The sequence below is a fragment of the Dicentrarchus labrax genome, unplaced genomic scaffold (genome assembly GCF_905237075.1).
Source record: "Dicentrarchus labrax unplaced genomic scaffold, dlabrax2021, whole genome shotgun sequence".
Classification (NCBI taxonomy): Eukaryota; Metazoa; Chordata; class Actinopteri; family Moronidae; genus Dicentrarchus; species Dicentrarchus labrax.
This window is the reverse complement of record NW_026136710.1, coordinates 11,263,312-11,289,381: the sequence shown is the minus strand read 5'-3', so window position 1 is coordinate 11,289,381 and position 26,070 is coordinate 11,263,312. Positions and strand designations below refer to the sequence as shown.

General features: G+C 40.5%; 1 long non-coding RNA gene across 3 annotated transcripts; it reads left to right on the top strand.

Annotated features, from left to right (window-relative positions):
- Positions 1-3,547: 3,547 nt before the first annotated feature.
- Positions 3,548-25,668, top strand: LOC127370873 (uncharacterized). Of its 3 annotated transcripts, XR_007886305.1 has the most exons (5): positions 3,548-3,639; positions 4,020-4,240; positions 10,792-10,829; positions 22,800-22,872; positions 23,024-25,668. It is a non-coding gene; the product is annotated as an uncharacterized LOC127370873 (long non-coding RNA). The 3 variants fall into 3 exon arrangements; XR_007886304.1 differs by lacking the exons at positions 3,548-3,639; positions 4,020-4,240 and adding an exon at positions 4,559-4,596; XR_007886303.1 differs by lacking the exons at positions 10,792-10,829; positions 22,800-22,872.
- Positions 25,669-26,070: the final 402 nt, after the last annotated feature.

The following is a 26,070-nucleotide window of genomic DNA, read 5'->3' as shown; positions in this document are numbered from 1 at the left end:
ACGAGCGTTTGATGTCATGGCTGCGGCTTTGGTAGACTCTTGGGAGGCTGCTGAGGGACATTTGTTACAGATGAAGAGTCACATTTCTCCACAGACCTCCATCATGCAACAGGAAAGCTTGTTTAGGCGGAAGGCTGTTGTAGATATTTATCTATTTAAAGATGTACCATAGGCTCTGGTAATTTACAAAAGCTTAATTAGTTATAGATGTGATGTCTCTACATGACAATCACAATACACACATAAACTAAATAACTTCTTTTGACCCCTGTTTTACCTGTTGCATCTCAGGGGTTCTTAGGATTCTGGATGTTACAACATGTTGAAGTATCCTTAAAATACTTTTTTGTCTCATTTCCCCGAAGTAAGGTGCGTGTACAGGTCTGCTCCTAAACCTCTCAACCTGGTGAAATCAATTCATCACATTAGAGCCTGAGCAGTGTCATCATTAGTGCATTACTTCATGGCAATCAGCCTAGAGATCTCGATTTTCAGCCCTGTCCTCCAGCATTCTCCACAGAGCTGCTTTTAGGCAGCATCCTACACGCCTGACATGTCTGTACTTTCTCTAAATATCATCAATGGAGACCCATCACCTGATGGCTGTTCACATGCAACCACAGTTATTGAAGGCTGGGTTTCAACAGGTTATTCTTCTGTCACTATGGTTTATTACGCTTATTGTGGCAATATCCTATGTAAGGTCAAATATCACAATAGTTAAAATAGTCCCCGCTGTGATTCAAGTGTGAAAATAAAGGGGTGAATATGTGGAGCAGAGCAAGAACAGACCACACAATTTTAAATTCCTATTTCAGCAGATTTGGTAAAAGTGACAGGCTGTTTCATACCATTTCACATACGGTTAAAATAGAAACTCTCCAAAATCCCTTCTCACTTACACACACGTAAAAACACACACAAATATCAACCTCTATTTTTCTCTCTCAGGCACACACTCATGTTTGTCTTTTTTCCCCCTCTTCCCTATCTCTCTTTCTCTCACACACACAATGATACACAATTTCAGCACAGTCACAGACACTGGCACGTTACTTCAGTGGTCACTTTGTTTGCCTTGAAACAGACGGGGTGTCTAGTGGTCAGCCAGTGAATTTCATGCCCTATTGATGAGAATAATCCTACTCGGTGTGAGACTGACAGTGTGGAGATTCTGCCTGATTTCTGCAAATTTAAAGTCTTAACATGCAGGTTGCTCTAAAAAAGGTCTGCAATTACTCAGTCATCAGGCTGTCATCATCCACATGTTAAGCTCTCCATGAATATTTTGGATTTTAAGCAAAGTCTTCTAGCGTGCTCAGTTGTCTTGTGTTGCTATTCTGTTCGACTGCTGTGCACTGCACTCTTTCCTCTGATCTCTGCATTTTTCTCCTCCAGTTCGGATGCTGACTCACAGATAGTTTGTCTAATACTTTATTCTTGAAATATGGGCCAAGACACAAAATGGGTCATGGGCCCCCTTTTAGTGGCTCTTTGTGTGACAATGTGAGAGTGTTTAGAAGAGCCTGGGTCACAAGGCCAGAGTGGTTTTATTCAAATTAGGTCTAGAGCTCACAAAAGCCCCCGTATGCCATCGTAACTAGCATTATATCCCACAAAATATTTTATTTCAGATAATGTCACCTGAATGTTACATAATATTGGCTCTAAAAGGTGCTCCTCCATATGCAAGACAATGGTTTGTTGGAATTTGTCAGTAAATCCTCAGCAAAATCCATTTTAAAACACACTAAAAAAGCATGATTGATTATTTGCTGAGTAGCATAGATCACAATTATTAGTCCCTTCTGGTAATGGAGCAGCTTTTAGCTTAAACACCAATATATAGACGTCTCTAGTTGTAAATTATCCTAAGAGACCCAAACTTGTGTTTTGCTGTAAAATTTTAAACGGGGGTTAACTAATTTGATCACTATAGATGCATCCTGTTGTTGCAGAGTTAATGAATACATTCACTCCATCCCTTATAATTTTTTACTTCTATCACTGACTCATTCAATCATTCAACTCAGCCTTTGACATGTGTATGTTTTTCGAGAAGGGAGGGAGGGGGGGTTGGTGGCATATGTGCAACTTGGAAATTATAAAAGGAAGCCTTCCATCTAGTGCAGCCATAAGGGAATACAGAGAGAGAGGCAGCAGGAGCAAATCGAGAACGGTGATTTCCAAAATGGCTCAGCTATTGAATGACAATAGCCAGGCCCCTCTGCCCGTCTCTTTTTCTTTCACTGCTGCAGACTAAAAAAACTAACATAATAAAGCAGGCAGAGAAAATTACCAAATGTGATTTATTCTGATTTGAACAAATCATTTGTGATTTAAATCTGGCAGGAGAGATGTCCATGGTAACTGAATTTCTAGTCGTCCTATTTCGTTTGACTTGTGTCCTTTTTTTGTTATTGTCATAAACAAGGGTTGGGGGTCCCACAGTATCAGCACATGTTTCTGCAACCACTTCTTCTTCCCCGTGGAATCCCACGTGTTCCTGTCAGAGGGAATATATACACTGAAGTTTATCATATTTATTCTAGAAGATAGTATTTATAAAAATGCACCATTCAAACATTTTAAGGAGGCACTGACACCCTGACACAGCTTTGGAAGAGCTAAGAAATAATGAGCTGTTTGGAAAGGCACAGTACATGATCTATAAAGAGTTTTTAAAGATAGAGATATTTTAAAGATATAAAGAGTTTTATAACTTAACAGTTGAAATATTTAATTCTATGCGTACAAATGTATAGTAGTCATCAAAATGTATGTGTTTAATCTGATTTGTTTCACTGAATATTCATATACTAAACAACTGAAGTACTATGGCTGAAGTAATGTCATATCAGTGTACAATATTTTTGGGAGCATTTTTCAGAAATAGACATTTTGTCCAGTTTATTTTAAAATGTATTGTCAGTGTGCAGCTCATAAGCATGTTTTCATCATTCCTCTAATATATGGAACAGTCAGTGAGCAGCCCTACATATTCTCTCATCCGTCAAGGAAGGGGAGATTTTTTTCAATAAATAATTCACTACTGATAGCCAGCCCTAATGCCTACATGAACAAATCTCTCAGTTACAGCCATCTTGGGAGTAAGCCAGTCCAAGAGCATACTTAATAAACAAATACAGGGCCTGACAAGCTCTGGTTTCACTGATGTCTTTCCGAGAGGAAAGTATTTGAAGACAGTCGGTGAAACAACATCCTTTCTGTGGGTGAAGGTTTAGGGGTCAGGTGTGGGTTATTGCTGCAGAGCGAGTCATCCCGTTGTATTGTTACTGCTGATACTCCAGATAGATTTACTGTCCATTTTACACAGGGCATAATTTAAGTTTTTCTTTAAAATGATCCAACATTTATGTTCCACAATTTTATGATCTTACACCATTTAGTGGGGATTAAATGACAAAGGACATACAATTTACAAATGCCAGTGTTTCACATATGAACACAGGTATGTTTCTACTGTGTGTAGAAATAGGCTTTTTGAACATGTTTGTGTGTCCACTTTTAGGACCTCGGCTCAGTGGGTATCACAGCCTTACATCGACCACATGTTTGGCCTAGAAACATGATCCAGACATGATTCCCCTAACCCGGCCCTTTGGGTGAAATGGCCATGTGAGTGTGTGTGTGTGTGTAACATCTTCTCACAGAAATGTTCTTGTCATACTACAAACAGCAGCCACCTTTTTGGCAGCTTTACAATGAATTTGTATTTTAGTGTAAATAATATCAGGGTCTACTCATTTTGGTATGTTCAAATGAAGTGGAAAACACATTTATTTTTGTGCAAATTTGAAGCGTGATCAGGCTTTGTGAGTGTGTGTATTTGTAAGCATGCGTGTAATCAGGTGTATGTGTGTGACTGGACATGGCCAGTTATTCAGCCCATCTGTGTGTCTGCTGCAAGACTCCTTACATGAAATATTCAAAGTCCAGTGAAAATTGATCTGCTGATCTGACTCTGTCTCTTTCTCTTTCTCTCTCTCTCTGACCAGATCCCCGTGGAGCTGCCTTGAAGAAGGATCCTAATATCACATATCAGTTAGATGACCAAGTTCAGGCCCTGCACGACTGCTGCAGCTCAGCGCTGGAGCTCCGATCAATGGAATACTGTTGGGGATACAATGGACCACACCCACATACTGATTAGACCCTCTGATTGGATATCACATGGATGTCTTGACCACTACCATGGCTTTCATGCAAATTGATGAAGGTAATTTCAGCCCCTTAAGTGAAATTTGATTTGCGTTAAGAGCTCTTGCTACTTTTTTTCTTAATGTAAAATGGTTTTGATTAATAGTCTGGGAGTCCATGGAGAAATATTACCAAGTGCAACAGTCTAATGTATCTCTTCCACTAAATTAGTGGTGCTGCTTTTTGTCATCTGGTTTCACTGGGTTTTGACAGTCTTTTAGGCAAGGAATAACTGATTTCTTCTGTCCACTCAAAAATACACATTAATAGTACAACTTTCCTTCATTTTAGGTTATTGCATGCCATGAAACTCTGTCTTGATTTGCTGAAGGGACATTTACAGATCAACTGCCACAAACACCATCCTAATCATAGGTAATTTAATCCGTGCTTTGGAACAGGGAGAAATATACCATAGAGATGTCACACACCCCATACACACAATAAAAAAAAAAACCTAAAAACCCAAACACACACACTGTCACACACAGAAACTAAAATGTTATCAGCAAACAAGGCCTGCTATACCATTGTATCCACCTACCCAGACTGTAGCTGTTACGTGCTCCTCTAAATGTCTGCGACACTTCACCTCACCTCCTCAGAGCGGCACAGCGCTGCACCCTGACTAAATGAAAAACAATCTGAGGAAACAGGGAACAATCCTAGGCAGGCTCCAGCGGGCTGCCATAAAAAGAGGGGCTGCCTCCCCAGCCTCTCCCTCATGCCTTCAGCTTTAACTCTATGGGCTGATGAAAGATCAATGGGCCGACTGGGCAGCCGCTGCTGTGCCTGCTGTCCGCCGCTGCACCAGGAAGCAAGCCAATTACAATACACCAGAAAAAAAAGGAAGAATGGGAAAACCCTAAATCTCTGAAAAATGCAAACTGAGTGTTTAGTTAAATAGTTTTTTTTTTTGTGTGTGTGTGTGTGTGTGTGTGTGTACATGTTTTCCTGTTATCTCATATATGCTGAGTCTGGTCCTTTGCAAAGCCCATTTTCAAGAAATGTTGAATGTTTCCAGTCTGTGGGTCATATTCCAAACTCAAACCCCTGATCACTCCCTACATCCCCCACCTTCCCTACCTCACCCTCTTTAACACCCCTTTAACCCCCCCTCAAGGAGCCTCACTCCAGATCTGTACCAGCTAACCAGACCTTTGGATCTCCGGCAGGAGTAATGGGGGTTGGCGCTAGGGTTTGGTGCAAACACGCAGCAGCAGACAAACAAATCATGTTAAGTCTCTGCTGCCACGGCTGGCAGCACACTCAAAGGGGAGCCGGTGCCCTGCCAGGGAGGAGGGTGCACCCATTTTCCCAGGGAGGGGGTGAGGGCGCGGGTGAACATGAGGGAGGGTAGCGTGGAGGGGAGGCCTGGTCCTTATCGAGACCGGATCACAGACACCTCCGCCCCTCCTGGCAGGAATGCACACAGCCCCTATGGGAGGAGAGACGGAGAAGAAAGGAGGAGGAGGAAACAAGCAGACATTAAGAGGGGAAGTAAAAAGGGAAAGAAAAGAGCGAGTGAGGGAAAGTGAGTGACTGAATGAAGGAGGGAGACAGACACACACACACACACACACAGAAAAAGACCTGCCCAGCTTAGGAGAGGGAGTGTCTCTGAACATACACACACAGACAAAAACACACCAATCACAGCACTCAACACACTCTCACTGGATTGAGAGCACCACTGGGAGAGTGCATAGGAAAACAAACAGGGCATTAGCCTGCTTAAATACCATTCTAACCATGCAACTGTGGTTATCATTACCTCGGTTCAGTCACAGTTTTAATGTGATGCGTGTCACTGATGACAGCCGAGGAGAGATCACAAAGCCAACAATGTGGTCACACACCACAGAGGTGTTAAACTTGATGTTTTCAGACCGTCAAGAAATGTTACATATATGGGTATTTCATAGCTGTGTGTCTGGGTCATTAAGTTCAAAATAACAATGAAACAAAAACCATGTACTTGTGAGGGATATCCCAAAAGAGTCATTTTTATGTCTTTGTTCATGAGTGATATTTTTAGCCTCTTTTTGTTTTCCAAAAGAAGCCCACCTTAATCTCAATGTCAACTTTCCTTATGAGACCTTAGTGTATGTTTCAGGTATCATGGTTGCAAATATTCTAAAACAATCATAGAAAGCAGGATGATAAATATTTAGCGTATAAAGATTATCAAATATATAACATTTCCACTGCCTCTCCTGTGATGGAAATTTTTTTAAATACTATACTTTTAGAACCTATAGAGAGGTAACTGTGATCTTAACATGGCATTCCTGCATGCTGGCTGCAAGCTCTTTGTGGTTGTATGTCAGGGCAAAGAACAGATTTTGTCAGGTGGAGATTGGGGTTTAGGGGTTCATTTACAGTTCACCCAAGAGCATTCCATGCAATCTTTACATTTCCATTCACCCTCACTCTCTCCCCCTTGCTCTCGTCGCCCTTCGCTCATCGTACACTTTCTTCTTCTCTCTTTTTGAAATGCTAATATCTATGAACGGTTATTTCTTCACTGTTGACACAGTTCACTTTTCAGTTCAAAATGTGGAGAGCTTTGACATATATTCTGCATGCTTTGCTGAATGCCCAGAAGCGATACTGCCATGACGGAGATGTGAGTCACACTACAATGTATGTACTGTAACGTCTGTTTACTGATCCCTAATTACTTCAAAGTGTCTCTGAAATGCACTGCTGCCAAACACACAAACTCTTACGGCCAATGAAATACCAGTGGAGCTCAGTAATCCCCTTCTTAACACTTCTGTGAGTTGAACTTTTCAGAAATAGAGTCAGACAGACATGCAAGTATTTTTATTTCACTGTACAGAAAGTCAGTTGTTAAGGCACCTAATATTAGTTTATTTCCAAATAATGCTCACAACATATTGATAACACTGTTCCCAAATTTGTTGCTTAATATTTACTAATTTACTTCATTAATAAATGTGTTATATGATGTGATAATATGGAGAGGATACATTATATTAATGGTATACTAAAAAATAAAATAAAACTGGGGTGGCGTGATACAAAATCTTATAGCATAATGCATTTTAAATTAGCATAATTAATGTCCATAAAAATAGCATTATGATTTAATAGGCAGTCCTTTTTAAAGATGTCTAAGTTAGTTAAATATTAACCCAGAAGGACTCATCATTGTAGTACTCTACCAGTATATTTTAAATGGTGAACACTGGAAATTACTTTTCATGGCACACAATAACCATCAAATTTATGTCTGAATAATATTGGGATAAATTAACTTAAATTACAATTATTTAAAAAAAAAAAGGAAAAATATTTTTTTATTGCTGAACGAACTTTACATTTTTATTTAATGTTATTTCATTCCAATTTTGTGAGAGAGAAAATGCATTTATTATACAATACTTCTCATTATTTTAAAACTAACAGAGTTTAAGAAGATAATTAATGTAATCCTCGTGTTCAATCTACAGTTTTTTTAACTGAAAGTATCAATATCAAGATAAAATGTCCTCAAAACAACAGTAAAACACTAGACTGTATATTATATCATTATATAAAAGGTTATGTGAGTATAATTCTTTTCTTTTTTTCTTTTTTTCTTTTTGTTGCTGAAATGGGAAATATTCCCGTCTCAGCAATAGAGCCTCAGCCCAGTTCCATCTGTTTGTCTGACCAAAGTGGCAGCAAGGCTTACTTATTGCTAGCACATGTGACCGGGTGACTGTGTGTGTATGTGCTACGGCCTATCACACAGCATCCCCTTTCCCTATCAGCCCCCCCAGATGGATCTCTACCCCCATTAATGCAGGCCCACGGCAAGCGCATGTCTCCACATGTTAGCATGGGACGCAAACATCTGGCTTATTTTGAATGTTGTGGATCCCCTTTCCTCCCTTAAACCTTCTACTGCTCTTTTCTGGTGTGCTAAAATGGGCAACTCACATTTTGTCTTTCTAGGGGAGAGGAAGCTGTGCTGGTGTTGTTGTGGCGAGAGACTTCAAAGATGTTGGGATGTCAGTCATGAGCAAGTAGAGGGCAGAACCTGGTCAACGGCAGGGATTTATCGTCTAATAGCCCCTCTGGGGGGACTTTAGGTCTAATTTCAGAGGTGCTGAAAGTCGGATTTTATGGAGTATGCCATGTCCTAAGTTCCTTTTGTTTCACATGTTTTTTTCATAACACAAAGGCTAATTGTAGTGTCAATGGAGAAGTAAATACCTTTTATCCCCTAATTTTACATTTTTAATAGATTTAGGGAGATATGCACATTTTGAAAAATTACCTATGGCAACATTTGAGCATTAGTGTATTCTAAAATTCAAGTAACTATTGTTAAGTCACAGAAACCACATTGCATGCTTACAATCTTAACTTAAACGTTACTAGTGTAAATTCATTGCATATTCTTTATCTAACCTGGAAATTACGTCACCTGGGGATAGCCTATCACGTAACACAGCCAGCAGTAACTCCAGTTCAGTTTAATATTGATGTTTCCCTCCCCTTGTCTCTCCATCAGCAATATATTTAATGGTCACATTCTGTGCTTATTCAGCACAAGAAAAACGAGAGCAAAGTAAACATGCCAACTTGAGAGCACAAGACATTAGTCTTGTAGCTTGAAATAACTGGATTGCATTTAATGAGACGTATGTAAGTTGAGAGGGCAGACATTTGTTTTGTTCCTGACCGCATGTGCCGAATTAACTGACAAACAGTGAACTTCTCAGACTTTGGGACTGCATAGTGTTCCAACAGCCATCAATACAAGCTTGGGATCTGCAGTCGTTGTCAGTCAGGAGGTCATTTAGAAGAAATGCACATTTAATGGCTTGATCCATTGTGATTGGAGTGGTTAATTGATGATCTGGTAGTAAATTTCTGTCTCACAGCTGTCACTATCTCTCCTCCTCTTCTTTTATCGTTCTCTCTGTTTATCTTTCGTTGTCTCTTCGCTCAACTCTTTGCTCCTCCTGTTCTGTGACTTGTATATGAGTCTCTCTTGCTGCCTTGATATGTCCCTTGCCCTTATTGATTGGAAAGTAGAATGCAATGGTGCTCTTGAAATATTCACAGTTGAAATCCTTCTAATTGCCCAGTTGAAATTCATCTCATAAAATTATTCACAGTTATGCAGTGGGGAACTGTTTGTGTTGGCTGCCAACCAACACCAAGCTCTGAGCATGCCAGATCTGGAGGTTGAGGGGATGCTGGGGTGCTGCTGCTGGTGCAGATGTGCCGCCTAATTACAGATTCCACCATGCGGAAACTATTCTTCTCAACCATTTCAAAGCATCTGCAATAGGTGTCACTGCAAGGTTAAACCAACTTCAAAATGCAAGTCCTGTTTCCATTCCTCGCTGCTGAATTGATTGTGTAGTGTTGCGTGCCCTCAGAAGAAAGGAGGAGAAAAGGTACTGAAAGAAGGAGATTCACAACCCTGGTCATGCACAGTATGCCTTTGGCATAAAATAGAGGGAAAAAATGTGCTTAACATTGAGCAAAAAGGGTTGCATTAAAAATTGTGAGGTCAGTTTTTGTGAGTATCTCGAACATTTAATTTCAATTCGGGATGAAGTATATTGCCTGAAACTTTGCAATAGCATTACATTTTAAAATGATTGTGATATTATGATACTGTGCATACTCTCAAAAAAGTCCCTTTGTTTTTATGGTTAACTGTAACTAAGGGCAGAAAACTGAAAACAGCTGATTACTTTATCTTGCGCTAATTTGGATGCTTTCTGGGAAGGTATTGATTTAGACAATTGCAGCAGTTAATGGTGACTGTAGATGCTAATTGAAACCTGGAAAAGAAAGTGTAAGGTTTCATATTCCTGAAGCAATAAAGATCTAAACTAAATACCAGGAAGTTATAGTCTTATCAATCAATCATTGTAGCCCTTAACACAAATATTGTGAGCTGTGAGAATGTCTGAATGAATGTTAGCTTAAGCGAAATAATAGTTCATCAACAAATCAAGGGTACTCTTAACACACCGACATAAGTTAAATGCTGAAGTCCAGACAAGGTGATTTCCCAGAGACACTTAAGCTGTAACTAGTGAACAGCTGAGAGAACACAGAGCTCTTATCATTGGACAGACGTGATAGATCAAAGGCTGAAAACATATAAGGTCATAGGTTGTGGTGTACAGCAAAGCATGTGTTTCTGAATCTGTTTGCCCTTTCAGAAATTTCTTAAGGTTTTCTTGACATATCTGTTACTTACAGTAACTTTAATCTACCAGAGGTGAAACCCCTCTCTTGTATGTTTTCATTTTCATAAAACAGAATGCAAGCTGTGTAGTAAGTTAGTGAGCACAACATTTTTAGCTCTTAATGCTATCCGTAATTACGCCTAATGGTCCGTAAGAATGTATGTTATAGTGGAGCAGCTGTGGCTTTATCAACTTTTGCTCTGCTGCTGAACTTTTGCACATGGCTGTCCTGTTGGGTTTGAGCTTGTTGTTTTTTCAGATATGTCTGTCCATCTATCCATGATGAACATTTTTGTCTTATATTTTGTAACAGTCATATTTTTCTGCATTTAATTTACAGCGAGTTTGAGCCGAGAAAGACACAGCAAAAGAAAAACGGTATGTGTATTTGTGTACGTGTAGGTGTATTTGTACACTTGTGTGTATGTGCGTGAGTGTGCAGCACCATGTCTGGCCAGCCATGGCCACATCTGTTTGTCATGTTAGCACTTAAGCGCCTGCAGGAGCCACGATACTAAGTGGAGACAGAGTCCTCTCTCCCACTCTCTCCATCCTCCCTTTCTCCTAATTACATTTGTTCATTAATCCATTTTCTGCCCACTTCTCTTTCTTGTTTATGTTCTTGCTCCAGTGGGCTTTTGCCTCCTCGGACCAGCAGACAGTGACCTTTAAGGAGATGCCAAAAGAGTCTGTAAGACAATGTTACCCCTTCACCCTTTCACCATTCCCGCTCACGCACACACAAACACACCCATCCCTACCCAGTCACATCTTGGCCCCTCAGTATCCCCTCAGGCCATCTCCTTCAGAGAGGCTAATGGAGTTAGCCTAATGTCTGCACAGCGCCAGCCATAAAACTGATTTGAGGCTAAAGGCTTGGTGCCGAGACCACCACTCTGCCTACAAAAAAGAGAGATGTGAGTGAGATGTTAAAAGAGAGCGAGTGTATCTTTAGAGGAAAAGAGGTTGGGGTGGCGGTGGTGGTGTGGGGCAGGCTGGCGTAACTAAGGCAACTGCAGACAATCTAATTGGTATTGACATCCTTGTCTCGGAGGAAATTTGACATCTAAGGGCAAATCATTCTATTTAGTCGCCTGAATAGTCTCCAAGGCGGGGCCTGAGGAGCACAATCACGCTGTAGCGTTGTTCTGGTCCTCATGTCTGGGCCAGCTCTGCCATGCAGCAATCGATCCTAATCTGATCGGGGGAGGGGAGGAGGATAAGCGGTATGGGGAGAAAAAAATGACAATAAAATCAAAAGCTCTGTTGGGGTAATATTTAACAAGCGGGAGTACAATTGGGCCCTGCTGGGGCGGCAGCCTGTAATGCACTTGTGCTGCTGTAGCATGGTTAATGTAAAGAAAAACCCGGGAGTAATGGCTCTGCAGCCAAGGTGGCCAGGCTTCAAAGAAATCTGCTTGCTTTAGCTAAAAGACTGCCAGGCTGGGCCGCCAAAGACCTTCATTCTGTTAGAGCATCAAATATGGCCACCGCTCAGGACACACAGACACCCTGATTTTATTAACCTCACTCCCCTGAGAAACTCATCTCATCCCTCTTTTTGTTTGTGTGACTGACCATCAATGTGAAAGAGTGAAGTGGTGCTGTCCATCAAAAGGCACACTGCCTTTTCTTGGGTCAAAGAGGAGTACAGGGTATCTGTGATGTCTCCAGACTCTGACAGAAGTGACAGTGGTGGCTGAGGTTACATTTTTCATTAACTGGATGCACGAGTTTAACAAGACAAGTTATACTAATAGCCATAAGAATGTTTAGTTTGTGACAAAGAACTTTTTATTGTGAGTTATCATTTGTTCTTTTATCTGTCTATAGGCCTAAAAGCCAAACTTATTAGAGAATGACGTTTATGCAATAAACTTGTCAGAATTGTGTATAAGATGAAAGTATTCAAAATTCAGACTTGTCTTTATAGACATTCTTATGGCAGCTGCATGAAGTTCATTTTCCCAGCCATTGGAATGTCTACATTCTGACTTTGTCTTCTGCCCATTTTGGAGGCTTTTTACAAACAGTTACAAGTGTATGGCTGCCAGCATACCATGCATCTGGAAATCCAATCATGTGTGCAATACCAACAAAGACTATGTACCTTTGTTCAAACATCCATATAATGCATTGTTTTCATTATCTCCTGATCACTCAAGTAGATTGTGTGGTTCGCTCAAACGTGTCGTTAACTACCATCCATCAAGTTGGAGACTCAAATGAAGGCTGGCAAAGACTGTCCAGTACTGAGAATAAGGCCAAACCTGTGCAGATTAAAAACACCTGACTGAAGGACATACTAAAGAAAAATATACTTTTATATATCCCCTAAGGAGGTTTATTTTGTTACCATTCACTGAAGAAGGCCATGGTCAGTACCTCTGATTTTCTTATTAATACAAGGACAAGCACAGTGGTAATTGTTTGTGCTACTATAATAAAAGTTTTTCAAACACAGCAGCAAATGAATGAAGGACTTAATGCTTTGACTGTAATTCAGTGAGCATGGCTTCTAATCAGGTGGACATAAAGTCAGTGATATCAGGAGAATCCCTGCTGTTTTCCTCTGTGTCTCCCAGTGATATGGCTCTGGTACACTCAGTTTAGCTCAGTTTGAAGTCTATTTGATTTGGACTGGTCTATGTGGGATCTGATAGGTTAACCATGTGAGGACCCAGTATACTTACACTAATAATAAGATGGCGATATAGAAAGATCTTTTTTGTTTCATTGTTTTGGTCCATCCAGTAACAGTCATCTTGAGTTAGATTTAGGGTTACTGAGTTTAAATTTAGCATTTGGTCTAGTATTACGGTTTGCCATTAGAGTTAGGGCCAGGTTGATGATTCAATTTAAGTTATTAGGTTAGGATTAAGTGGTTAAAATTAGGAGTAATTTCACAGTTTGTGGCTAATGAAATACAAGTTGACTGAAGATTAAATTTAGTCTACAGAATATAGACACTCAGTTGTGTGATGGAAAGTAGAATAAATAGAGTGAGGTTGTGTGTACATGTGCATGTTGGAAAGCATTCTTGGGAGTGTGTGCATATACATGTGTGTACATGTGTTTGTGTGTAATCTCTGAGACGGAGAGAGAGTGTCTGAGTGTCTGTGTAAGTATGTGATGAGGGTGTATTGAGCTGATGGCTGCAGATATCAGTCCAAGATACTCAAGTCATAAAAGTGTGTCTCGGAGCCCCGTGGCTGTGCAGGCCCTGGTGCCTGATGTTATCAGAGTGAAACAGTGGCCACTCTATCAGGACAGATGAGTACAGAGGCATTCCTGTATTACTGGAGCTGGTGTCAGGCCTGTAGCTGTGACTGGGGGCTGGGACGGAGGGTTAGAGCACGCTACAGGACTGCAGTTAGACAGTTAGGGAGTGGTGTGGGAAGTTGCCACATTACAGGCTGTTGGATTATTTACAGCAGGGTGTTGTTAGGGCTGTGTTGTGCTGGTTTGTCAATAGTTTAACTGGACTAACAGGGCAACAAAAGGAAACTGAGATGTCCAAATAAAGTTTTGTATTTCAGTATAGCCTCATAAATCTTCAGCACCAAAACAAAGACACCACTTCTTATCTACTCTGACTTTCATGAATCACTGTGGGCAAATGGGGTTATCAAATTGACACTTTCTTTCTTTGATATTTTGTTCAATTAGGCAACACCCCCAGAAGTCTCAACAGTGTATTCCAGTGTTCCAGAAACACAATGCTCTTTCCCAAACCTTAACAGAACAAACACTGTATACACTTGTCCAAGAGATGCATATGCTAAATTGTGATATATTAGCTTTGTATTGAAAAACAATATAAAAGGCATTGTGTGTGTGCAGTGGTGGAAGAAATATTCGGATAATTTATTTAAAGCAGCAACAAGGAACTTTCATTTTGAGTTGATTCTGGCGGCCGCTATCGACAAGTGGTATTTTTTACACCGCCTTGTTTTATTGATTTCAAAAAGAATCTGACTGAATTTAAAACCCAGTAGCAGGCATTAAGAATAACTACAGAAAATAGCCAGTCTTATTGCTGTTGGTCTTGTTTGCTTATGTAGATCATAGAGGCATCATTATTAAATTGACACCGTTTCATAACAGTTAAAAACCTTTTGCTGAAGGTTTAAGTACTGCTGATACTGTGTCAAAATATGTAAAAGTAAATGTACTCATAATGCACAGTGGTCCTCTTCAGAGTGTTTATTTTTGGATTATGATAACAGATCTATCAATATGTTGTCCCTGGTTGATGTGGAGCTAACTGTAACTGTATGTACTGTTAGGTGGTTTGATATACCACATCATTATATTTTAGCAACTGATCATATGATTTGTGTATAAAATCCTAAATAACTAACAACCATAGTTTTCAAATACAGTAGAAAGTAGTAAGCAGTGCAATATCTCACTCTCAAATGTAGAGGAGGAGAGGCATGAATAGAAATACTCAAGGATAGAATAACCTTAAATTTGTACTTACTTGAGTTTCCAGCAGTGTTTGTGTGTGTGTGAGAGAGAGAGACAGTGTCATTTTATGTCCCTCTCTTTTTTTCACAAAGATTGAAGCCTTTTAGCTTTAAGACTTCTCCATTATACCTGACAGAGTGAGAGTTGGGTAAGGAGGCATATTTAGAAACAGATGGCGAGACCAAGAATGAGAGTGACTTGACAGGTTATGTCTTCATCACCCCTTTCCCTCACGTCCTCACTCATTCTCCCTGTCTCTCTGATCTCTGAGCAGTAGCACCTACCAAGCCTGTGTCGCCTTAGTGCAGAAGTCAGAGGTCTCATGACAGAGATGGCGTATCGTCACAGGGGGTATCAGCACCTCTAGGGCCTCCGTATGCCAGCAATTGTCTCTGGCCTGGATTAGTTTTTGTATCCTGTTACAGACTTTTATTCCCGTGGAGTCAAGTTCAGCATGGCACTGAGGGCCAGCAGTGCTGCTGAGAGCCCAGTGATTTATGTATTGCTGAGTGAGAGCAGCAGGTTCAAGTCAGAGGTCTCCGGGCAGGGTAGCGTGCCATGTATGTGTGTGTGTGTGTGTGTGTGTGTGTGTGTGTGTGTGTGTGTGTGTTTGGATGTGTGTATGAGAAAGTGTGTATGAGTCACGGTTGCTCTCTGCAAACACAAATGTGTGTGTATGTCTGAGAAGCTGCATGAGGGCCTACCCAAGGCTCCCGGCGGGGTGGCTTGGTCTATTTGGCTTGGAGAGGCTCCATTTGTTTGACTGTGAACATGCCTGGAAGAGTTTACGTGCTGTAAAAATAATGACAGGCTCTGAGAGGCGGAGTCATCTGTTCAAAAGCTGTGCTGATTGGTTCAAGAGGGACACTGAATGATGTGTTTTGATGATGGACAAACTTTTAGATATATTGGATATTTTTTCTTGCACTTTCTAAAGCAACTAGTTGGCCATTTTTTTTTTTTACAATATCAATCATATGGGTTTGGCTATCATGTGACATACTCATGCAAAATGTGGAAAAACGCCATACATGCACTCCAAGACCCTGTCATTTAATTACTTAGGCACACAAGTGAGGTCACTTGCTCCTGGTAAGGTCCCTGCCTTTTTCTGAACACGCATCATGGTCGACTGCCAACAGTAACAACCTGGCCTAATTAGTCTGCCGATTTCAACAGTGGCGCATTATCATAGTTGAAACATTTGCTCACTATGTGATGACTTTGGTAAAGTAAAGACATTTCCTTTATATATATATTTTTTTTTTAATGTTTATTTGGGGAAAAAAATTATTTCCAAATTTTTGGTATGTCGGTCTTGTCCTCCAGCCAGATAACACCTAATGATTTCTCACTTAATCAAACACAATAACTTTCTTCTCTGCTAAAAAAAAAGCTTGATTGAAACACAAACTGAAGAATGTAAGCTGTTACAATTGGACCAATAATCAATTAAGGCATGCTTAACAAAGCCTAGGCTTATGCACCCTGCATCCCCCTGTATCCATATCCATATTCCTTTGAAATATGATGTCCTAAAGATGGAGCCATATTTATTCTCGATGGTGCATTTTGGATCCCTGAGATATTTTAAAATGGGGCATCTGTCCTGTGGCCTGGTCAGCCATCTGGATATGACAGGACAGGAGAAGATGTTAATGCACTTCATGATGAGAAAGGAGGATGACACCTTTGACCTTCCCTAGCCTTTGACCTCTGCAGCCGATATGGAGCCACTGACGCTATGGGTTTCCTATATCTAGCATATGCTGGCCAGGCCGATACGTTAAAAGAAATTCCTCATTTGCCACACACTGTTTATATAGCCGCTCCCCCATGTTGTAAACATCCAGGCTGTAAGAAAATAGATATTTACTTCACAGGCTTTCTATTTGATTAGAGAGAGAAAAATTGACATGCATATTGGATATGTTGCTTATTGCCACAAATGCTAATGGAGAATGGGTTGCAGATACCTGAACAGTACATACAACATAGGGTTAGAGTTGAGATTTTATTGTATACTGTTGTTCCCTCTGTAATCTTTCCCTTACATGTGTATGGGCACATGCACACCAAGCAGAGATTGGATGTGCACATTTTGCCAACCCAACAGAGTTTCAGTTACATATCACAGAAGCTCAGGTCCACTGCTATGTAAGAAGATCTGACCCTAAATCACTGCTGCATTTCCAGGAACTACCACTAGAGTGGCAGAGAGGGGGGAAAAAAGCACCAGTAGAACTCCATGCGTTCGTATGATGGCTGTGACTCCTTCAGTAGCAGTTTCTCAGTACATTGACATTTATATAGTATTTCCTTTGGAGTTCAGCCAGGGAGCCCAAGGTGGCTGGAGTCCAGGGGCGTTGGCTTGTAGTGGCATTAAGGTGGGGGGTTGATCCCTTTACGTGTGAAGCCGTGGTAGCTGAGCCCTTGTCAATAGAAACCTATGGGCAATGACAGATCACTTTTCCACACTGAAACTTAATTAGAAATTAGAGTGCACATCACCTCTGACCTCTAATCCTGCACCGCCGTTGTCGTGGGTTGGAATTCTAGGCATATTTGTGAACTGGGACCAGTGTGCATCTAGTGTAAAAACAATGATATGCCAACAAAGCCGTCAGAGCAGATGTTATGACGAGAAAATTCATGGGAATGCCAAGGATGGTAAGAATCAATCGATTCTGGAAGCACTTCAGTTTATGTTAAATATTGTAAAAAAGTTTAAGTAATAAAAAACTATATAAATCACATAACTTTTATGACTTATACAGTAAGACTAAAGCAAGGTCACAAGACATTTAATTGAAAAGAGAGCAGCCCTTGCAGCTTTTTGAAAAATTCTTGTTTTTACATTGACTGCCAGTTCAAACATAAAAAGTGAAATTACAAGACACAACAGTCATTTTTTTACTTTTAGACACTAACAGCAATTAGTGGATTTGGGCTGATGATGCATTTGGGTAGGCAGGTGAAGGTAAGGAAGTGTGATTTAATTTCGTTTTCTGTTAGCTGAATTCAGATGTTTAGTTAGAGATGAAAGAAAAAGTAGCTGTCAATCAAAAACAGTAGTACCTCTACTTCCTGCACACATTCAGTCATACTGATAGCTGGCTGTCCAGCAGCATGCATTTCCAGTCATCTGGCCGGTCCTGTGTGCTAAACATTGACCTTGTGACCTCTGTTCATGACCCCTGACCTGTGATGTTGACCCCTTGTCTAGGGGGATGGGTTTCTTATATATCTCAACTGGCCGTCTCCATTGACTACCTGCCAGGCACCTGCTCAGAGAAATGAAGCCAAGGCGAATGCCTCTCTTGGGAGCCTTTTGGGCTCAGCAGACAACAAGGCCTGGCCTCAGCCATGCATTTGAATAGGCTTTGAGTGGCCCTGGTAAACCAATCTCCCTAATTATCTATTGAAAGAACATTCTTTTTCCTTGCCCAGTCATTACCTTGATTTCAATTGCTGAAAAGTAACATGGAGGAGCTAAAAAGAAAAGAGAGGGGAGGGAGAGGATGTGGAAAAACATACATGCATGCATGTGCATGCACACACACACTTAAAAGACATAGAAACACAAAAGACTGTGTGTCTTCCTGATTTCATAAGGTTAATTGTAGGTCAGAGGGAGCAGATTCGGGATATAAATCCATGATGTGGGTGCAGGTCAAAGCAATGAAGAGAAATTAAACATGACTATATGGCCTTTAGCTGCATTTTGCTGCAACAATTACTGCTGTTAGGGCAGGTTGCAGGTTTGCCCCCATTAATTAGCTCCATGTCAAACTACAGTCATTTTCATGTGAATATTAAGAATTGTTTTATTTTTATTTTCAAATGTAAAACTCTTAAATCGTGCGTGCATAGTGACAACTAGCACCCAGTTTGCAAAGTATAGAGTAAAATAAGGCTCACATCATACAGGGAGAAACAACATCAGGGATCTTTTTCCATTGTTTTCCATATCTAGGACAAGAGAAGAGAATATGTTGCGTGAATAGTAAATAAATCCAAGAAGGAATAGTAAGAAAGTTTGAAAAAAAATTCCACTTTCCTATGAGCATAAACCTTGCAAGATGCACATGATTTCCAATGGTGAAACTGTGTGTATTTATTTGGTTTCAGTTTTTTGCACGTGGTTAATTATTTTCTGTCAATGTCTTTTCTCAGGCTGCAAATATACCCTTTTCTGCAATTACAAAAAATGGACCACCATCCAAATCTTAGCATCTCAGAAACAAAAACAACCACTTGAAAACCTTTTCATTGTACTTTGTGAAGAGTTTCAACAGGAGTTTTTAAGAGATAAATTTTGCTGCTCTGCATCCGTTACCATAGTTAAGGCTATCTACATGCTGTACCGCTGGGTCAAGAACATGAAGATAGTCACTCAAGAGTAGGCTCTCGGGGCTCTAGAGCTGTTCTCAGAAAGCACTCAGGGCTTGCATGCAGTCACCATGTAGTGGGGGAGATAAGAGTGGACAGAGTTATCCTTTGAAACTAAATATAGGTAATGAAATGCAGCATTTAGGTTGTGTCTCATGCCTATAATGTCTGTTTTGTGCCGATTATTATTCTAGTGTTGTGTGAGTAACTTGGTACATGACTCTATGTTGGCTGAATCGTTAAACATCCGCTGCTGAAAACAAAGAGATAAAAACAACAACAGGGAGTGGATTTGATCCCACGGTTCTACATACAACTTACCGAGAATAGATAGCTTGTGATATTTAAGTTTCAAACTCAAAATTTTCTGAACAGACCAGAAAATGTCTAATGATGGGATAAGATTATTCCACGTTCTAACTCTAAGAATAAAACTGACCAGTGAAGTAATGTAAATAATATGACACAAGCTATAAAAAGTCTTGAAATACGTTGATTTGTTGTGGAATGAACTGTGGTTACCCTAACGAACTTGCTTACTTTTCCAACACTGTAAAAGAGACTGAATGGCATGTTGAGATAAGGATTTCTTTTTTCTTTTTTTGCGATTATGTGTCTCTTAAGTGCTGCTGTGGTCTGCAATCTTCAGACATCCTCTCATAAAAACCTGCTATATTGCAGTCTTTGAACTTCTCTGGATGTCTGTCTATCTTAAGTTCTTTAATCTTCACCGGTCTGTCTGCTACAGCAGCAGCACCTCCAAATCTCTCCCCCAGCTTTGGACACTGACTGGAGCCTCAACTGCCACACACTGTGATCTCAGAACACACACACACAAACACACACACACACACACACACACACACACACACACACGCACACACACAAACAAACACATGTACATACATTATCAGACGTGTTACAAGTTATCACCATAAGAAATGAATTTCCCTTAACACTTTCTCCACACTTTCTCCTCTCTAGTATTTCTCCTTTACATAGAGAAAAAATATATTTTTTTGCATCTTAAAGTGTAGAATCCTTTTTTCAATGCTGATCCTTATTGCATCATCTGAAGACACTAATCCTCAAGAACTGTATTCACGTACCTCAATTGAGGATTATTGGGCCTATTAACACGACACATGGACATAAAGACAGTTCGGTCTCTTTGCTGGGACAAATGGTCTGCACAGATTATCTGATACTGTGAATGCTACTGTGATCACACCTTTAATATTCATGGCCTGAATTTCTGATCCTTAGCCACATCTTTCTTCCATAGATAGAAAATGTTGTAATTAAGTTAAAACTTCTATGTGATTTTAAGTCAGAGGAGAATTGTGTTCTGTTTCTCCACAAGGTCTCCATCCCTCTACCAACAACACACTGAACCATCTCTCCTCTCAGCAAATCTGTTCGCATATTCATAAAACCACAAATCTATGAACGCCCACAGTCATAGTTGATCCACAGTTACTGCTGACATCCGGTCAAGGCCTCTGACCACCACCACAAAAAGGCTGCCAGGCTTCAGTAGCTGGTTGCAGTGGTCAAAATTACAACCATATCGTGATGTGGTAATGTTCTCAGCAGCTGTGATCATACTCACAGCCCCAGTGTGGTTCCTGTCAGGAACAATAAGCGGGTTGCAGCTTTTACTCCTCACAGCTATCTCTTATGGACCCTCTAGGCTCCTGTCCTCTGCACCAACACCACACAACACCCCTCTGCTGACATCAAACAGCTAAGACAGAGCAGACCCCGCCTGCTAATGTCCCACTCGGTGGCCTAGTTCACATATATATATATATATATATATTTCCATACATTTGTACATAATGCGCACACACACACACAGGGTTGCAATGATCTCAGGATTAGATCCCATCAGCTCTAATAAGCTCTTGGTAGACAGCGGTTCCTCAGTCACATCATTTATCTTCCAAGCTGGGACCACTTCAAGGCCCTGGGTGGTTCATGGTGCTGAGGTCGCTGATGGAGGCTGGTCTGGGGACATGAGTGTATCAACATAGAGACATTAGAGAGACATGCAGCATTACTGGGTTCATAAGTGTAATATATAATACGATCAGGGGCCAACAAAAGTACAATTTAATGGAATTTTAGATAGCAGCAAAATGAGAAGCCTTTATTTTGAAGTTCAAACAAACCTGAATGAATCCTCTGAAGTTCCCAGTGCTCTAACCACTTCATTAAATGCTAATCATTTGCATGACACAATGTGAAAGTTTTTCTGTCACCAATATTGTTATGAAAACTTATCACCTATATAATTAATCACAACTCATTGGGTTAAGGTTATGTGTTAATCTGTTAGTGTTTTAAATGTCTAAGAATTTTGCAAGTTGGATTTCAGTAGGTTGCAGTTGGACTAATTTTTGTCACCTTTCGAATGTTTGAATCAGTTATCCGCATATGGAATCAGTGCCACTGTGTCATTAGGGGAGCAAGTGTTTGATTTTGATCCTTTGATTCAAAAACTGATCCAGTATTTGGTTCTTTCATTCATGATCTAGATTCCCCTCCTTCGTGCTTCGATGCTAGACTCCCAAAGGAATACAAAAAAAGCTTGAACTTTTTCATGCTTTGTCAGAGCTGTAATGAAATCCATTCCTCCCTGGCAATATTTCATACTGATTCACTAGCAAAAAAGCAACAGAAAAAGTACAAATCTAGATTAAGATAAACTTTCATGAAGCAATAAGTCAGTATTCAGTGGCTAAAGACTTCCACGTACATCACATTCCAGCAGCTGCTTCACAATAAACGCATTCCAGTGGTCTCTCAAGGAAGGTGTATTAGTGCATATATGTGTGTGTTTGTTCCTTTTTCTGGTTTGTTCATGTTTTCAAATTGATTTGATTGATTTATCAAAAGGACATGTTCAATTGAAAGATTTGTTCAGGACTTCAGGACATGCTCAATATATTTTCATACAGTTTGCTTTGGTTCAGCTTGAAATTGCCTAATTTAGCTATGGCGCAGTACGTCACATCAGTCATTGATGCTCTTTGCTCACTCTGTAGCTGTATGAACAGTTGAGAACACTGTGAAACTTTTCTAACCCCCTCTTTGTGTGTGTGTGTGTGCGTGTGTGTGTGTTTGTGTGTGTGTGTGTGTGTGTGCGTGTGCGTGTGCATGTGCATGTGCATGTACTTTGACTGTGTATGTGTGGAGGTGGGGCTGTGGGCTGAGTGATGACACTGGCGGTGTAATCCCACTGACATCTGCTTCTAATCTACAACATGAAAAAGACACTCTTGTGACCCCATACCTGCCCCCAACCATCCTCTACCCCCACCCCGCTCCTTCTGCCCAACATTGCTCTGTCTCTCTCTCATTTGAACCCAAATCAAACAGTGTATCAGGTTACGAAAGGTTTCAACCACAACTCACAATCAAACATACAAAAAAGGGAGCATTTACTCATTTCTTGTGCTCTCATCCATGCCTCCATAGGTCAGACATTTCACTCAGTATGAGAGAGTAACTGCATGTTTTCCAGTGGCTGTTTTTCAAACAGCAAAAGAAGGTAGGAGAAAAATGTTGCCAGTGAAGATCAAGCCAACATGTTAGCTTCCAAGAATAAAAGTTGCACACTGATGACAAAATGCAAGTAAACAAAATCAAACACGCCGACAGCTTCTCAAAACAGACTCTGTTTCCTTTTTACGTCACTCCAGGGGCCATATTGAGCTGACATAAGAAGAAAAGAAGGGAGCAAAGAGACTACTTGGGGTTCTGGAGAGTGTGGGAGCATGTGGGGACTTTCCAGTGGATGAAGACTGCCTCACTAGAGGAAAGTATTTATTCAGGAGTAATTGAAATAATACAGCAGCCAAAAGCTCAGCCTGAGCGGATGAGCAAGAAGAGGATGTGGGTGATTGAAACATGGCTGCAATTTGTTTTAACTGGCTGTAGAAATAAGCATGGCAGAGCTCTTAGGACTTGGTAGTTGTAAATCTGGAGCCTTGCAGGAGTATTGTCGGTTCATAACCTTTCTCTCTCTCTTGTGCTCTCTCCCTCCCTTACGCCTCCCAGGGGTACATTTAGCTGGGGAAATGGAGCTTTTCTTCCCTTTATTTGACTTCCTTGTCACTGGCAAACTCTCTGTTCCCCCCTCTCGCTCTCTCTTTCTCTTGTTGTCTGGCACACACACACACACACACGCACACACTCGCCTTGACCCACGTTTGCAGGACCCCTAACTGTTGGTGTGCAGACCAGTCGTGGGAGGACAAGGACACAACACAGAGATACATTAGAGAAAATCACTTCCCCCTTTCAGCCAAGAATGGTTCTGGGAAGTCATGTAATTCTTCCGTGATCTGTGTTCTCTCTGTCTTCCTATAAATGCATATTTAAATGCATTATGCTATGGTCAGCTTACATATACATGCATGTCCAATTCTGCGTTAATATTTGTCAGAAGACACAATCTTTGTTTGGAAACAGTTTGATGTATTTTTAATGTAAGATAGGAATTGAAATGTATCACATATTAAAGGGGTATTTCACCCAATTACAAAATAGATTTTAGATGTATTATTACTTTTATTGTTTTTATTTTTACTGGTTAAAACTCTTTTCTACTTCCTTAATAACAAAGTCACAAAGCTGGAAACAGGGTTGACTTTTTTTGGTGAGCTGACCCTTTAATTACCTGCCTGCATGTGAAGAAAACAGAGATGGAGAGAGGCTATGTTAAAACTGTAAAAGAAAAATTAGTAGTTATGTGCCAAATGTGTGAGCGGATCTCTCTGTTCACACCTCTGGTTCAAGGCCTCTGGCTCACCAGCCCCCTGGTCTGTTTAGTCAGCCCGTCTCCCAAAGAACACACACACATGCATGCACACATCCACATACTTTCATTTTCTACATCACCTCCAATATTCCCTTTCCTGATTCCTTCCTTCCTACGGAGCTTTGACTGAAAAGTGCTGCTTTGTAACAATTCAACACAGGTCTACGGGTTACACACTGCTGCATCTCAAAGCTGTGTACTTCTCACTCTTCGCTGTGGGTCAGTACTCAGGGTTTACACAGGGGGCAAAGGTGTTAATGCTACATGCTTTAAAGAAGCACAAGATGTCTTCACTTCAGCTCTAACAGGCACCTTGGGTAAAAGCTGGAACTAATCTGAGAGGTGTGTGTGTGTGTGTGTGTGTGTGTGTGTGTGCGTGTGTGCGTGCGTGCGTGCGTGCGTGCGTGCATGTGTGTGTGTAAAACAGAGAGGGTAACAAGACGTAGAGTATTCAAAGAATAGAAATGCATTTGTAAGTAGGTGAAGTTCAGAGGTTCTTTCAAAGCTTGACAATAGCAAATATGGCTAACATTATTTCTGTAGTGTTGAGGTTTCTCTCTCTGTTTACAAAAGAAAGGGGCTTCCACTTCCGTGCTTTCTCTGCGATTCTATTTTATGCTGCTTTAGTACAAACAAGGCCAATTATTCTGCACTGAGAGCATGTAGGGGCACTAAAATAGCACAATAAATATTGCTTCAGTCTCAAATGTAAATGCATACTTTATGCATGATCAGCCCTATATGTTTAAAATTACGTGTTTACTTGGCATTTATCTGCTTTATTATAATTTACTGTGTCAACATACTGGGTCTGTATGCTATGCTATTTTCTTTACATTACTTTTCTTTGCTCTTTACTCTGCTTCCCTTATATTTATTCCTTTCATGAGTGTCTCATTATTTGTTTTTATGCATGCGGAGTAAAATCTTTTAAAACCTCATTGATTATGTGCATATGATCAGGAATGTAATGGTGTGTATAGAGATGTATATCAAATTCACAATTTCTTGTTTGGCCAGAAGTGACAAAGCAAATAATATCAACCACCAAAAATAAGCTGGTTACACATTTAGTTCGGCAAAAGTTGGCTTAGGTCATAGCACTGGGAATGAATGAAAACACATTTGCGAGCGAATCAATTTTTATAACCTTTGCGTGTTTATTAGATATTCTGAGGCTAATGCAATAAAGTGGCCAAAGCCAATATTGTATGCCATGAAGGGTGGTGGAACAATTCCAAATAGTAATGTCACCTCTACAGACCAAGCACAAATAATATACATAGAAGGAGCTTTGGAATCGAAGTGGTGTGTTTACGAGTGAATATGTTTGATTAAACCCATACAGTACTGGAAATGACAAAATGCCTGTTTTTGTGCATAGTTTTTTTCTCAGGGATAGAAGCAGACACAGACATACACATGCACCCTCTCTAAACATACATGCACACAAACACAGTCACACAGACGTCGTCCTCCCATCTACAGCCAAGGGAAGTAATGAAAACAAATGGCAGAGTTCTATTCCCGCTGGGACCTGAGGAGGAACTTAGTCATCAAGCTAATTTTATTCTTGTCTGGCCCAGAGACTCCATTTCCTCTGGGTGTTTTTACAAACGCCGGGCTGCACCACGCCATCGGCCAGTGATGGATATGAGGGCCTGATGGCCGGATGGCAGATGCTGGCCCTGTAACTCAAGCTCCAAACACTCGCTGATGACCCCCCTTGCACCCCGTGCGTTCCTCACTCAATGCAGTGTTGCTACTTGTGTGTGCACATGCAAACTTGTACTTTCCAAACAAACTGTAATTTTATTTTTTAGGCTCAAAGGTATGTATAGACACACACAGTTATTGTGTGATTTTACACGAGTATGTATTATTCTATGAAAGATAAAAGATTTTTAAAAATTACTACGCATAATA